Below are 13,903 nucleotides of genomic sequence, written 5' to 3' on the forward strand. Positions count from 1 at the left end.
ATGGGAAAATAAAGTCTTTTTTTGACTCGGGTAAATATCCCACTGCACGTTCACTTTAGAATTTAATGAGCGGTTTTTTATTCTCTTTAAAAGGTTTGGATCCTTAGATCATTTACATCTTTAACATGTTTCAAGCATGCATATCCATTTCTTAAAGCATGTGTAGAAAAATCTCTTTCTTATCAAATTCCAAGTTATTGGGGTTGTTGGACTAGTGGAATTTCCCAAACTTGGATAACAAAAATTTTGTGTTCATTTGTGTTGTGTGAATAAATTTTCTTTACTTACTTTTTTGACTGCTTTAAATTTTTTCCGTACACAAACTCTAAAATTTTCATTTCGTTGTCATCTATTCTCTTTTTTGTCAACGAGATGGAGGAAAAAGTGAAAACTCAAGTTTTTATATAAGAAAAAAGTATACATCTAAAATGAAAATGCACAATGCATAAATTTAGAGAGTGATATTTCCAAAAAGTGTCAATAATTTTAAGGGATTTTAAACTCTTTTTAGTTTTTTACATATCAGGTTTAGCAATTGTGGGGAAAAGGGGGTGGCGGGGGAATTTTAACTGAGTTATGAATCCCAACCCATAAGTCATTCCTTACAAAATTAAAGCCCGTTACACACGATCAATCATTTTACAATCATCAATGATCGTTAGGTCAGCTTTTTGAAAATGGGCAAAATAAAGGCTTGTTTGACTCGGGTAAATATCCCACCGCACGTTCACTTTTGAATTTAATGAGCGGTTTGTTATTCTTTATAAAAGGTTTGGATCCTGAGGTCATTTGCATCTTTAACATGTTTCAAGCATGCATCTCCCTTTTTTAAAGCATGTGTAAAAAAATCTCTTTCTTATCAAATTTCAAGCTATTGGGGTTATTGAACTAGTGGAATTTCCCAAACTTGGATAACAAAACTTTTGGGTTCATTTGTGGTGTGTGAATAAATTTTCTTTACTTAAATTTGTTATTGCTTGAAATTTTTTCCATAGACAAACTCTAAAATTTTCATTTCGTTGTCATCTATTCTATTTCTTGTCTACGAGATGAAGGGAAAAGTGAAAACTCAAGTTTTGATTTAAGAAAAAAGTATACATCTAAAATGGAAATGCACAATGCACATATTTAGAGAGAGATATTTCCAAAAAGTTTCTATAATTTTTAGGGATTGTAAACTCATTTCAGTTTTTATATATCAGGTTTTCCAATAGTCGGGAAAATGAGGAGGCGGGGGAATTTTAACTTAGTGTTGAATCCCAACCCATAAGTCATTCCTTACAAAAATATAGCTCGTTATGCTTGATAAATCACTTTACAATCATCAATGATCGTTTGGTCAGCTTTTGTAAATGGGCAAAATAATGGCTTGTTTCACTCGGGTATATATCCCACCACACGCTCACTTGAGAATTTAATGAGCGGTTTCTTATTCTCTTTAAAAGGTTTGGATCCATAGGTCATTCGCCTCTTTAACATGTTTCAAGCATGCGTATCCATTTTTTAAAGCATGTGTAGAAAAATCTGTTTCTTATCAAATTCCAAGCTATTGGGGTTGTTGAACTAGTGGAATTTCCACAACTTGGATAACAGTACTTTTGTGTTCATTTGTGGTGTGTGAATAAATTTTCTTTACTTACATTTGTTATTCCGTTAAACTTCTCCCATACATAAACTCTAAAATTTTAATTTCGCTTTCATCTTTTCTCTTATTTTTCTACGAGATGAAAGGAAAAGTGAAAACTCAAGTTTTGATTTAAGAAAAAAGTATACATCTAAAATAGAAAAGCACAATGCACAAATTTAGAGAGAGATATTTCCCAAAAGTGTCTGTAATTTTTATGGATTGTAAACTCTTTTTAGTTTTTATATATCAGGTTTTGCAATCGTCACGAAAAGGGGGTTGCAGGGGAATTTTAATTGAGTGTTGAATCCCTACCCCTAAGTCATTGCTTACAAAAATATAGCCCGTGACACATGATAAATCACTTTACAATCATCAATGATCGTTAGGTCAGCTTTTTGTATATGGGGGAAATAATGGCTTGTTTGACTCGGGTAAAAATGCCACCCCATGTTCACTTGAGAAATTAATGAGCAGTTTGTTATTCTCTTTAAAAGGTTTGGATCATTAGGTCATTTGCATCTTTAACATGTTTCAAGCATGCATATCCCATTTTTAAAGCATGTGTAGAAAAATCTCTTTCTTATCAAATTCCAAGCTATTGGGGTTGTTTGACTAGTCGAATTTCCCAAACTTGGATAACAAAACATTTGTGTTCATATGTGGTGTGTGAATAAAGTTTCTTCACTTACATCAGGTATTGCTTAATTTATCCATACACAAACTCTAAAATTTTCATTTTGTTGCCATCCTTTCTCTTTTTTGTCTACTAGATGAAGGGAAAAGCGAAAACTCATGTTTGGTTCAAGAAAATTGTATACATCTAAAATAGAAATGCTCAAAGCACAAATTTAGAAAGAGATATTTCCAAAAAGTGTCTATAATTTCTATGGATTGTGAACTCTTTTTAGTTTTTATATATCAGGTTTTGCAATCATCGGGAAAAGGGGGAGGCAGGGGAATTTGAACTGAGTGTTGAATCCCAACCCATAAGTCATTGCTTAAAAAAAATATACCCCGTTACGCATGATAAATCACTTTACAATCATCAATGATTGTTAGGTCAGCTTTTTGTAAATGGGCAAAATATTGGCTTGTTTGACTCGGGTAAATATCCCACCGCATGTTCACTTGAGAATTTAATGAGCGGTTTCTTATTTTCTTCAAAAAATTTGGATCCATAGTTCATTTGCTGCTTTAACATGTTTCAAACATGCATATCCATTTTTTATAGCATGTGTAGAAAAATCTCTTTCTTATCAAATTCCAAGCTATTGGGGTTGTTGAACTAGTAGAATTTCCCAAACTTGGATTAAAAAAAATTTTGTTCATTTCTGGTGTGTGAATTAATTTTCATTACTTACATTTGTTATTACTTTAAATTTTTTCCATACACAAACTCTAAAATTTTCATTTCATTGTCAACTATTCTCTTTTTTGTCTACGAGATGAAGGGAAAAGTGAAAACTCAAGTTTTGATTTATTCAAAAAGTATACATCTAAGATGGAAATGCACAATGCAAAAATTTAGAGAGAAATATTTCCAAAAAGTGTCTGAAATTTTTAGGGATTGTAAACTCTTTTCAGTTTTCATATATCAGGTTTTGCAATCGTCGGGAAAAGGGGGAGGCGGGGGAATTTTAACTGAGTGTTGAATCCCAACCCATAAGTCATTCCTTAGAAAAATATAGCCCGTTACGCATGATAAATCACTTTAAATACATCAATGATTGTTCGATCAGCTTTTTGTAAATGGGAAAAATATTGGCTTGTTTGACTCGGGTAAATATCCCACTGCACGTTCACTTGAGAATTTAATGAGTGATTTGTTAATCTCTTTAAAAAGTTTGGATCCATAGGTCAATTGTATCTTGAACATGTTTCAATCATGCATATCCATTTTTTAAAGCATGTGTAGAAAAATCTTTTTCTTATCAAATTCCAAGCTATTGGGGTTGCCGAACAAGTTGAATTTCCCAAACTAGGATAACAAAACATTTGTGGTCATTTGTGGTGTGTGAATAAAGTTTATTTGCTTACATTTGTTATTGCTTCAAATTTTTTCCATTCACAAACACTCTAATTTTCATTTAGTTGCATCTATTCAGTTTTTTGTCTACAAGATGAAGGGAAAAGTCAAAACTGAAGTTTTGATTCAAGAAACAAGTATTCGCAAAAAGTTTCTATAAATTTTAGAGATTGTAACATCTTTTTAGTTTATATATATCAGGTTTTGCAATCATCGGGAAAAGGGGGATGCGGGGAAATTTTAACTGAGTGTTGAATCCCAACCCATAAGTCATTCCTTACAAAAATATAGCCCGTTACGCATAATAAATCACTCTACAATGATGAATGATCATTAGGTCAGCTTTTTGTAACTGGGCAAAATAATGGCTTGTTTCACTCGGGTAAATTTCCTACCACACGTTGACTTGAAAATTTAATGAGCGGTTTGTTATTGTCTTGAAAATTTTTAGATCCATAGGTCATTTGCTTCTTTAACATGTTTCAAGCATGCATATCCATTTTTTAAAGCATGTGTAGAAAAGTTTCTTTCTTATCAAATTCCAAGTTACTGGGGTCATGGAACAAGTGGAATTTCCAAAACCTGGATAACAAAATATTTGTGTTCATTTGAGGTGTGTGAATAAGTTTTCTTTACTTACATTTGTTATTGCTTCAAATTTTTTCCATACACAAACTCTATAATTTTATTTTCGTTGTCATCCATTCACTTTTTTGTCTACGAGATGGAGGGAAAAGTCAAAACTCAAGTTTTTATTCAAGAAAAAAGTATACTTCTAAAATGGAAATGCACAATGCACAAATTTAAAGAGAGATATTTCAAAAAAGTTTCAGTAATTTTTAGGGATTGTAAACTCTTATTAGTTCTTATATATCAGGTTTTGCAATCGTCGGAAAAAGGGGGATGCTAGGAAATTTTAACTGAGTGTTAAATCCCAACCCATAAGTCATTCCTTAAAAAAATATATCCCGTTACGCATGATAAATCACTTTACAATCATCAATGATCATTAGATCAGCTTTTTGTAAATGGGCAAAATAATTGCTTGTTTGACTCGGGTAAATATCCTACTGCACGTTCACTTGGGAATTTAATGCACAATTTGTTACTCTCTTTAAAAGGTTTGGATCCATAGGTCATTTGAATCTTTAACATGTTTCAAGCAAGCACATTTATTTTTTAAACCATATGTAGAAAAATCTTTTTCTTATCAAATTCCAAGCTATTGGAGTTGTCGAACTAGTGGAATTTCCAAAAATTGGATAACAAAACTTTTGTGCTCATTTGTGGTGTGTGAATAAATTTTCTTTACTTACATTTTTTATTGCTAAAATTTTTTTCCATAAACAAACTCTAAAATTTTCATTTCGTTGTCATCTATTCTCTTTTTTGTCTACGGGATGAAGGGAAAAGTGAAAACTCAAGTTTTGATATAAAAAAAGTATAGATCTAAAATGGAAATGCACAATGAAAAAATTTAAAAAGAGATATTTCAAAAAAGTGTCTGTAATTTTTATGGATTGTAAACTCTTTTTAGTTTTTATATATCAGGTTTTGCAATAGTCGGGAAAAGGGGGAGGCGGGAGAATTATAACTAAGTGTTGAATCCCAACCCATAAGTTATTCCTTAAAAAGATATATCCCATTAGACATGATAAATCACTTTACAATCATCAATGATCGTTAGGTCAGGTTTTTGTAAATGGGCAAAACAAAGGCTTCTTTGACTCGGGTAAATATCCCACCACACGTTCACTTGAGAATTGAATGAGCGGTTTGTTATTGTCTTTAAAAGGTCGGATCCATAGGTCATTTGCATCTTTAACATGTTTCAAGCATGGATATCCTTTTTTTAAAACGTGTGTAAAAAAATCTTTCTTACCAAATTCAGAGCTATTGGGGTTGTTGAACTAGTGGAATTTCCCAAACTTGGATAACAAAACATTGGTGTTCATTTGTGGTGTTCGAATAAATTTTCTTTACTTACATTTTTAATTTCATTAAATATTTTCCATACACAAACTCTAAAATTTGCATTTCGTTGTCATCTATTCTCCTTTTTGTCTACGAGATGAAGGAAAAAGTGAAAACTCAAGTTTTGATTCAAGAAAAAAGTATGTATCTAAAATGGAAGTGCACAATGCACAAATTTACAGAGAGATACTTCCAAAAAGTGTGTATAATTTTTGTGGATGGTAAACTCTTTTAAGTTTTTGTATATCAGGTTTTGTAATCGTCGGGAAAAGGGGGAGGCAGGGGAATTTTAACTGAGTGTTGAATTCCAACCCATAAGTCATTCCTTAAAAAAATAAAGCCCGTTACACGTGTTAAATCACTTTAAAATCATCAATGATCATTAGGTAAGTTTTTTTGTAAATGGGCAAAATATGGGCTTCTTTGACTTGGGTAAATATCCCACCGCACGTTCACTTGAGAATTTAATGAGCGGGTTTTATTCTCTTTAAAAGATTATGATCCATAGTTCATTTGCATCTTTAACATGTTTCAAGCATGCATATCCATTTTTTAAAGCATGTGTAGAAAAATCTCTTTCTTATCAAATTCCAAGCTATTGGGGTTGTAGAACTAGTGAAATTTCCAAAACTTGGATAACAAAACTTTTGGGTTCATTTGTGGTGTGTGAATAAATTTTCTTTACTTACATTTGTTATTGCTTTAAATTTTTTCCGTACACAAACTCTTAAATTTTCAATTCGTTGTCATCTATTCTCTTTTTTGTCTACGAGATGAAGGGAAAAGTGAAATCTCAAGTTTTGATTTAACAAAAAAGTATACATCTAAGATGGAAATGTACAATGCACAAATTTAAAGAGAGATATTTCCAAAAAGTGTCTATAAATTTTTTGGATGGTAAACTCTTTTAAGTTTTTGTATATCAGGTTTTGTAATCGTCGGGAAAAGGGGGAGGCTGGGGAATTTTAACTGAGTGTTGAATCCCAACCCATAAGTCATTCCTTAAAAAAATAAAGCCCGTTACACATGTTAAATCACTTTAATGACCATTAGGTCAGTTTTTTGTAAATGGGCAAAATATTGGCTTCTTTGACTTGGGTAAATATCCCACCGCACGTTCACTTGAGAATTTAATGAGCGGGTTTTATTCTCTTTAAAATATTTGGATCCATAGTTCATTTGCATCTTTAACATGTTTCAAACATGCATATCCATTTTTTAAAGCATGTGTTGAAAAATCTCACTCTTATCAAATTTGAAGCTATTGGGGTTGTAGAACTAGTGGAATTTCCAAAACTTGGATAACAAAACTTTTGGGTTCATTTGTGGTGTGTGAATAAATTTTCTTTACTTACATTTGTTATTGCTTTAAATTTTTTCCATACACAAACTCTTAAATTTTCAATTCGTTTTCATCTATTCTCTTTTTTGTCTACGAGATGAAGGGAAAAGTGAAAACTCCAGTTTTGATTTAACAAAAAAGTATACATGTAAGATGGAAATGCACAATGCACAAATTTAGAGAGAGATATTTCCAGAAAGTGTCTGTAATTTTTACGGATTGTAAACTCTTTTTAGTTTTTATATATCTGGTTTTGCAATCATCGGGAAAAGGGGGAGGCGGGGGAATTTTAACTGAGTGTTGAATCTCAACCCATAAGTCATTCCTTAAAAAAATATAGCCCGTTAAGCATGATTAATCACTTTACTATCATCAATGATTGTTAGGTCAACTTTTTGTAAATAAGAAAAATATTGGCTTGTTTGACTCGGGTAAATATCCCTCCGCACGTTCAGTTGAGAATTTAATGAGCAATTTCATATTCTCTTTAAAAGGTTTGGATCCATAGTTCATTAGCATCTTTAACATGTATGGAGCATGCAAATCCATTTTTTTAAATCATGTGTCGAAAACACTCTTTTCTATCAAATTCCAAGCTATTGTGGTTTTGAACTAGTGGAATTTCCCAAACTTGGATAACAAAACTTTTGTGTCCATTTGTGGAGTGTGAATAAATTTTCTTTACTTACATTTTTTATTGCTTTAAATTGTTTCCATACACAAATTATAAAATTTTCAATTCGTTGTCATTTATTCTCTTTTTTCTCTCGGAGATGAAGGGAAAAGTGAAACCCCATGTTTTGATTTAAGAAAAAGGTGTACATCTAAAATGGAAATGCACAATGCACAAATTAAGAGAGTAATATTTCCAAAAAGTGTCTGTAATTTTTAGGGATTGTAAACACTTTTTAGTTTTTATATATCAGGTTTTGCAATCGTCGGGAAAAGGGGGAGGCGGGGGAATTTTAACTGAGTGTTGAATCCCAACCCATATTTCATTCCTTACAAAAATATAGCCCGTTACGCATGATAAATCACTTTACAATCATCAATGATCATTAGGTCAGCTTTTTGTGAATTGGCAAAATAATGGCATGTTTGACTCGGGTAAATATCGCACCGCACGTGCACTTAAGAATTTAATGAGCGGGTTTTTATTCTCTTTAAAAGGCTTGGATCCATAGGTCATTTGCATCTTTAACTTGTTTCAAACATGCATATTCATTTTTTCAAGAATGTGTAGAAATATCTCTTTCTTATCAAATTCCAAGCTATTGGGGTTGTTGAACTAGTGGAATTTCCCAAACTTGGATAACAAAACTTTGTTGTTCATTTGTGGTGTGTGAATTAATTTTCTTTACTTACATTTGTTTGTTGTTTTAATTTTTTTCCAAACTAAAACTCTAAAATTTTCATTTCGTTCTCATCTATTCTCTATTTTGTCTACGAGATGAAGGGAAAATGAAAACTCAAGTTTTGATTCAAGAAAAAAGTATACATCTAAAAAGGAAATGCACAATGCACAAATTTGGAGAGACATACTTCCAAAAAGTGTCTGTAATTTTTAGGGATTGATAACTCTTTTTAGTTTTTATATATCAGTTTTTGCAATCATCGGGAAAAGGGGAGGTGGGGGAATTTTAACTCAGAGTAGAATCCAAACCCTTAAGTCATTCCTTACATAAATATAGCCCGTTACGGATCATAAATCTCTTTACAATCATCAATGATCATTTGGTCAGCTTTTTGTAAATGTTCAAAATAATGCTTTGATTGACTAGGGTAAATATCCCACCGCACATTCACTTGAGAATTTAATGAGTGGTTTCTTATTTTCTTTTAAAGGTTTGGATCCATGTTTTAGGGATTGATAACTCTTTTAACATGTTTCATGCATACATATCCATTTTTTAAAGCATGTGTAGAAAAATATATTTCTGATCAAATTCCAAGCTATTGGGGTTGTTGAACTAGTGGAATTTCCCAAACTTGGAAAACAAAAGCTTTGTGTTCATTTGTAGTGTGCGAATAAATTTTCTTTACTAACATTTGTAATTGCTTTAAATTTTTTCCGTACTCAAACTCTAAAATTTTCATTTCATTCTCATATATTCTCTTTTTTGTCTACGAGATGAAGCGTAAAAAGTGAAAACTCAAGTTTTGATTCACGAAAAAAGTGTACATCTAAAATGGAAATGCACAGTGCACAAATTTAGAGAGAGATATTTCCAAAAAGTTTCTTTAATTTTTAGAGATTGTAAACTCTTTTTAGTTTTTATATATCAGGTATCACAATCGTCGGGAAAACGGGGAGGCGGGGGAAATTTAACTGAGTGTGTGTAGAAAAATCAGGTACCACCGCACGCTCACTTGAGAATTTAATGAGCGGTTTCTTCTTCTCTTCAAAAGGTTTGGATCCATTGGTCAGTTGAATCTTTAACATGTTTCATGCATGCATATCCATTTTTTAAAGCATGTGTAGAAAAACCTCTTTCTTATCAAATTGCTAGCTATTGCGGTTGTTGAACTAGAGGAATTTTCGAAACTTGGGAAACAAAACTTTTGTGTTCATTTGTGGTGTGTTAATTAATTTTCTTTACTTAAATTTGTTATTTCTTTAAATTTTTTCAATATACAAACTCTAAAATTTTAATTTCGTTGTCATTTATTCTCTTTTTTGTCTACGAGATGAAGGGAAAATTGGAAACTCATGTTTTGATTCAAGAAAAAAGTATACATCTAAAATGGAAATGCACAATGCACACATTTAGAGAGAGATTTTCAAAAAGTGTCTGTAATATATAGGGATTGTAAACTCTCTTTAGGTTTTATATTTCAAGTTTTGCAATCGTTGGGAAAAGGGGGAGGCGGGGGAATTTTAACTGAGTGTTGAATCCAAACCCATAAGTCATTCCTTATAAAAATATATCCCGTTACGCATGATAAATCACTTTACAATCCTCAATGATCATTAAGTCAGCTTTTTGTTAATGGGGGAAATAATGGCTTGTTTGACTCGGGTAAATATTCCACCACACGTTCACTTTAGAATTTAATGAGCGGTTTGTTATTCTCTTTAGAAGGTCTGGATCCATAGGTCATTTGCATCTTTAATATGTTTCTAGCGTGCATATTCATTTCTTAAAGCATGTGTAGAAAAGTCTCTTTCTTATCAAATTCCAAGCTATTGGGGTTGTTGAACTAGCGGAATTTCCCAAACTTGGATAAAAAAACTTTTGTGTTCATTTGTGGTGTGTGAATTAATTTTCTTTACTTACATTTGTTATTATTTTAAATTTTTTCCATACACAAACTCTAAAATTTTCATTTCGTTGTCATCTATTCTCTATTTTTTCTACGAGATGAAGGGAAAAGTGAAAACTCTAAGTTTTGATTCAAGAAAGAAGTATACATCTAAAATGGAAATGCACAATGTAAAAATTTCGAGAGAAATATTTCCAAAAAGTGTCTGTAATTTTTAGGGATTGTAAACTCTTTTTAGTTTTTATATATCTGGTTTTGCAATCGTTAGGAAAAGGGGGAGGTGGGGGAATTTTAACTGAGTGTTGAATCCCAACCCATAAGTCATTCCTTACAAAACTATAGCCCATTACGCATGATAAATTACTTTACAATAATCAATAATCGTTAGGTCAGCTTCAGGTCTATGGGCAAAATAATGGCTTGGTTGATAAGGGTAAATATCCTACTGCATGTTCACTTGAAAAATTAATGGGCAGTTTCTTATTCTCTTTAAAAAGTTTTGATCCATAGGTCATTTGCATCTTTCACCTGTTTCAAGCATGCATATCCATTTTTTAAAGCATATGTAGAAAAATCTCTTTCTTATCAAATTCCAAGCTATTAGGGTTGTTGAACTAGTGGAATTTCCCAAACATGGATAACAAAACTATTTTGTTCATTTTTGGTGTGTGAATTAATTTTCTTTACTTACAATTGTTATTGCTTTAAATTTTTTCCATACACAAACTCTAAAATTTTCATTTCGTTGTCATCTCTTCTCTTTTTTGTCTACTAGATGAAGGGAAAAGTGGAAACTCAAGTTTAGATTCAAGAAAAAAGTATACATCTAAAATAGAAATGCACAATGCCCAAATTTAGAGAGAGATATTTCCAAAATTATTTTGTAATTTTAAGGGATTGTAAACTCTTTTTTGTTTTTATATATCAAGTTTTTGCAATCGTCGGGAAATGGGAGAGGCGAGGGAATTTTAAATGAGTGTTGAATCACAGCCCGTAAGATATTCCTTAAAAAAATATATCCCGTTACACATGATAAATCGTTTAACAATTATCAATGATCGTTAGCTCAGCTTTTTTGTAAATGGGCAAAATAATGGTTTGTTTGACTCGGGTAAATATCCCACCGCACATTCACTTGAGAATTTAATGAGCGGTTTCTTATTCTCTTTAAAAGGTTTCGATCCATAGGTCATTTGCACCTTTAACATGTTTCAAGTATGCATATCCATTTTTTGAAGGATGTGTAGAAAAATTTCTTTCTTATAGAATTCACAGTTATTGGGGTTGTTGAACTAGTGGAATTTCCCAAACTTTGATAACAAAACTTTTGTGATCATTTGTGGTGTGTGAATTAATTTTCTTTACTTACATTTATTATTGCTTTAAAATTTTTCCATACACAAACTCTAAAATTTTCATTTCGTTGTCATCTATTCTCTTGTTTATCTACGAGGTGTAGGGAAAAGTGAAACTCAAGTTTTGATTTAAGAAAAAAGTATACATCTAAAATGGAAATGCACAGTGCACAAATTTTGAGAGAGATATTTCCAAAAAAAAATTGTAATTTTTAGGGATTTTGAACTCTTTTTAGTTTTCATATATCTGGTTTTTCAATCGTCGGGAAAAGGGGCACGCGGGAGAATTTTAATTGAGTGTTAAATCCCACCCCATAATTCATTCCTTACAAATATATAGGCCGTTACGCATGATAAATCACTTTACAATCATCAATGATTGTTAGGTCATCTTTTTGTAAATGGGGGAAATAATGACTTGTTTGACTCGGGTAAATATTCCACCGCACGTTCACTTGAGAATTTAATGAGATGTTTCTTATACTCTTTAAAAGGTTTGGATCCATGGGTAATTTGCATCTTTAACATGTTTCAAGCATGCATATCCATTTTTTAAAGCATTGTAGAAAAATCTCTTTCTTATCAAATTCCAAGCTATTGGGGTTGTTGAACTAGTGCAATTTCCCAAACTTGGATAACAAAACTTTTATGTTTATTTATGGTGCATGAATTAATTTTCTTTACTTAAATTTCTTATTATTTAAAATTTTTTCCATACACAAACTCTAAAATTTTTATTTCATTGTCATCTATTCTCTATTTTTTCTACGAGATGAAGGGAAAAGTGAAAACTCAGGTTTTGATTCAAGAAAAAAGTATACATCTAAAATAGAAATGAACAATTCACAAATTTAGAGAGAAGTATTTCCAAAAAGTGTTTGTAATTTTTAGGGATTGTAAACTTTTTTTAGTTTTTATATATCTGGTTTTTCAATCACCAAGAAAAAGGGGGGGGGGGGGGGGGGGGGGGGGGGGGGGGGGGGGGGGCGCATGGGAATTTTAACTGAGTGTTGAATCCCAACCCATAAGTCATTCCTTAAAAAAATATAGCCCGTTACGCATGATAAATAGCTTTACATTCATTAATGATCATTAGGTCAGCTTTTTGTAAATGGGCAAAATAATGGCTTGTTTGACTTGGGTAAATATCCCACCGCACGTTCGCTTGAGAATTTAATGAGCGATTTCTTATTCTCTTTAAATGGTTTGGATCCATAGGTCATTTGCATCTTTAACCTATTTCAAGCATGCATATCCATTTTTTGAAGCATGTGTAGAAAAATCTCTTTCCTATAGAGTTCACATCTATTGGGGTTGTTGAACTAGTGGAATTTCCCAAACTTTGATAGCAAAACTTTTGTGTTCATTTGTGGTGTGTGAATTAATTTTCTTTACTTACATTTGTTATTGCTTTAAAATTTTTCGAGACACAAACTCTAAAATTTTCATTTCATTGTCATCTATTCTCTTTTTTGTCTACGAGATGTAGGGAAAAGTTAAAACTCAAGTTTTGATTTAAGAAAAAAGTATACATCTAAAATGGAATTGGACAATGCACAAATTTAGAGAGAGATATTTCAAAAAAGTGTCATTAATTTTTAGGGATTGTAAACTCTTTTTATTGTTTATATATGACGTTTTGCAATCCTGGGGAAAAGGGGGAGGCGGGGGAATTTCAAATGAATGTTATATCCCTACCCATAAGTCATTCTTTACAAAAATATAGTCCGTTACGCATGACGAATCTCTTTACAATCATGAATGATCGTTAGGTCTGCTTTTTGTAAATGGGCAAAAAAATGGCTTGTTTGACTCGGGTAAATATCCACCGCATGTTCACTGGAGAATTTAATGAGCGGTTTCTTATTCTCTTCAAAAGGTTTGGATCCATTGGTCAATTCAATCTTTAACATGTTTCAAGCATGCATATCCTTTTTTCGAAGCATGTGTCGAAAAATCTTTTTCTTATCAAATTCCAAGCTATTGGGGTTGTTGAACTAGCGAAATTTTCCAAACTTGGATAACAAAACTTTTATGTTCATTTTTTATGTGTGAATTAATTTTTTTGACTTACATTTGTTGTTGCTTAAAATTTTTTCCATACAAAAACTCTAAAATTTTCATTTCTTTGTCGTCTATTCTCTTTTTTGTCTACGAGATGAAGGGAAAAGTTATAACTCAATGTTTTGATTTAAGAAAAAATTATACATCTAAAATAGAATTGCACAATACACAAATTTACAGAGAGAGATTTCCAAAAAAATTATGTAATTTTTAGGGATTTTAAACTCTTTTTAATTTTTATATATCAAGTT

The sequence above is a fragment of the Aristolochia californica genome, unplaced genomic scaffold, assembly GCF_029961685.1.
Source record: "Aristolochia californica isolate CCGP_79_NKW_82.1479 unplaced genomic scaffold, dmAriCali1.0.hap1 SCAF_9, whole genome shotgun sequence".
Taxonomy (NCBI): domain Eukaryota; kingdom Viridiplantae; phylum Streptophyta; class Magnoliopsida; order Piperales; family Aristolochiaceae; genus Aristolochia; species Aristolochia californica.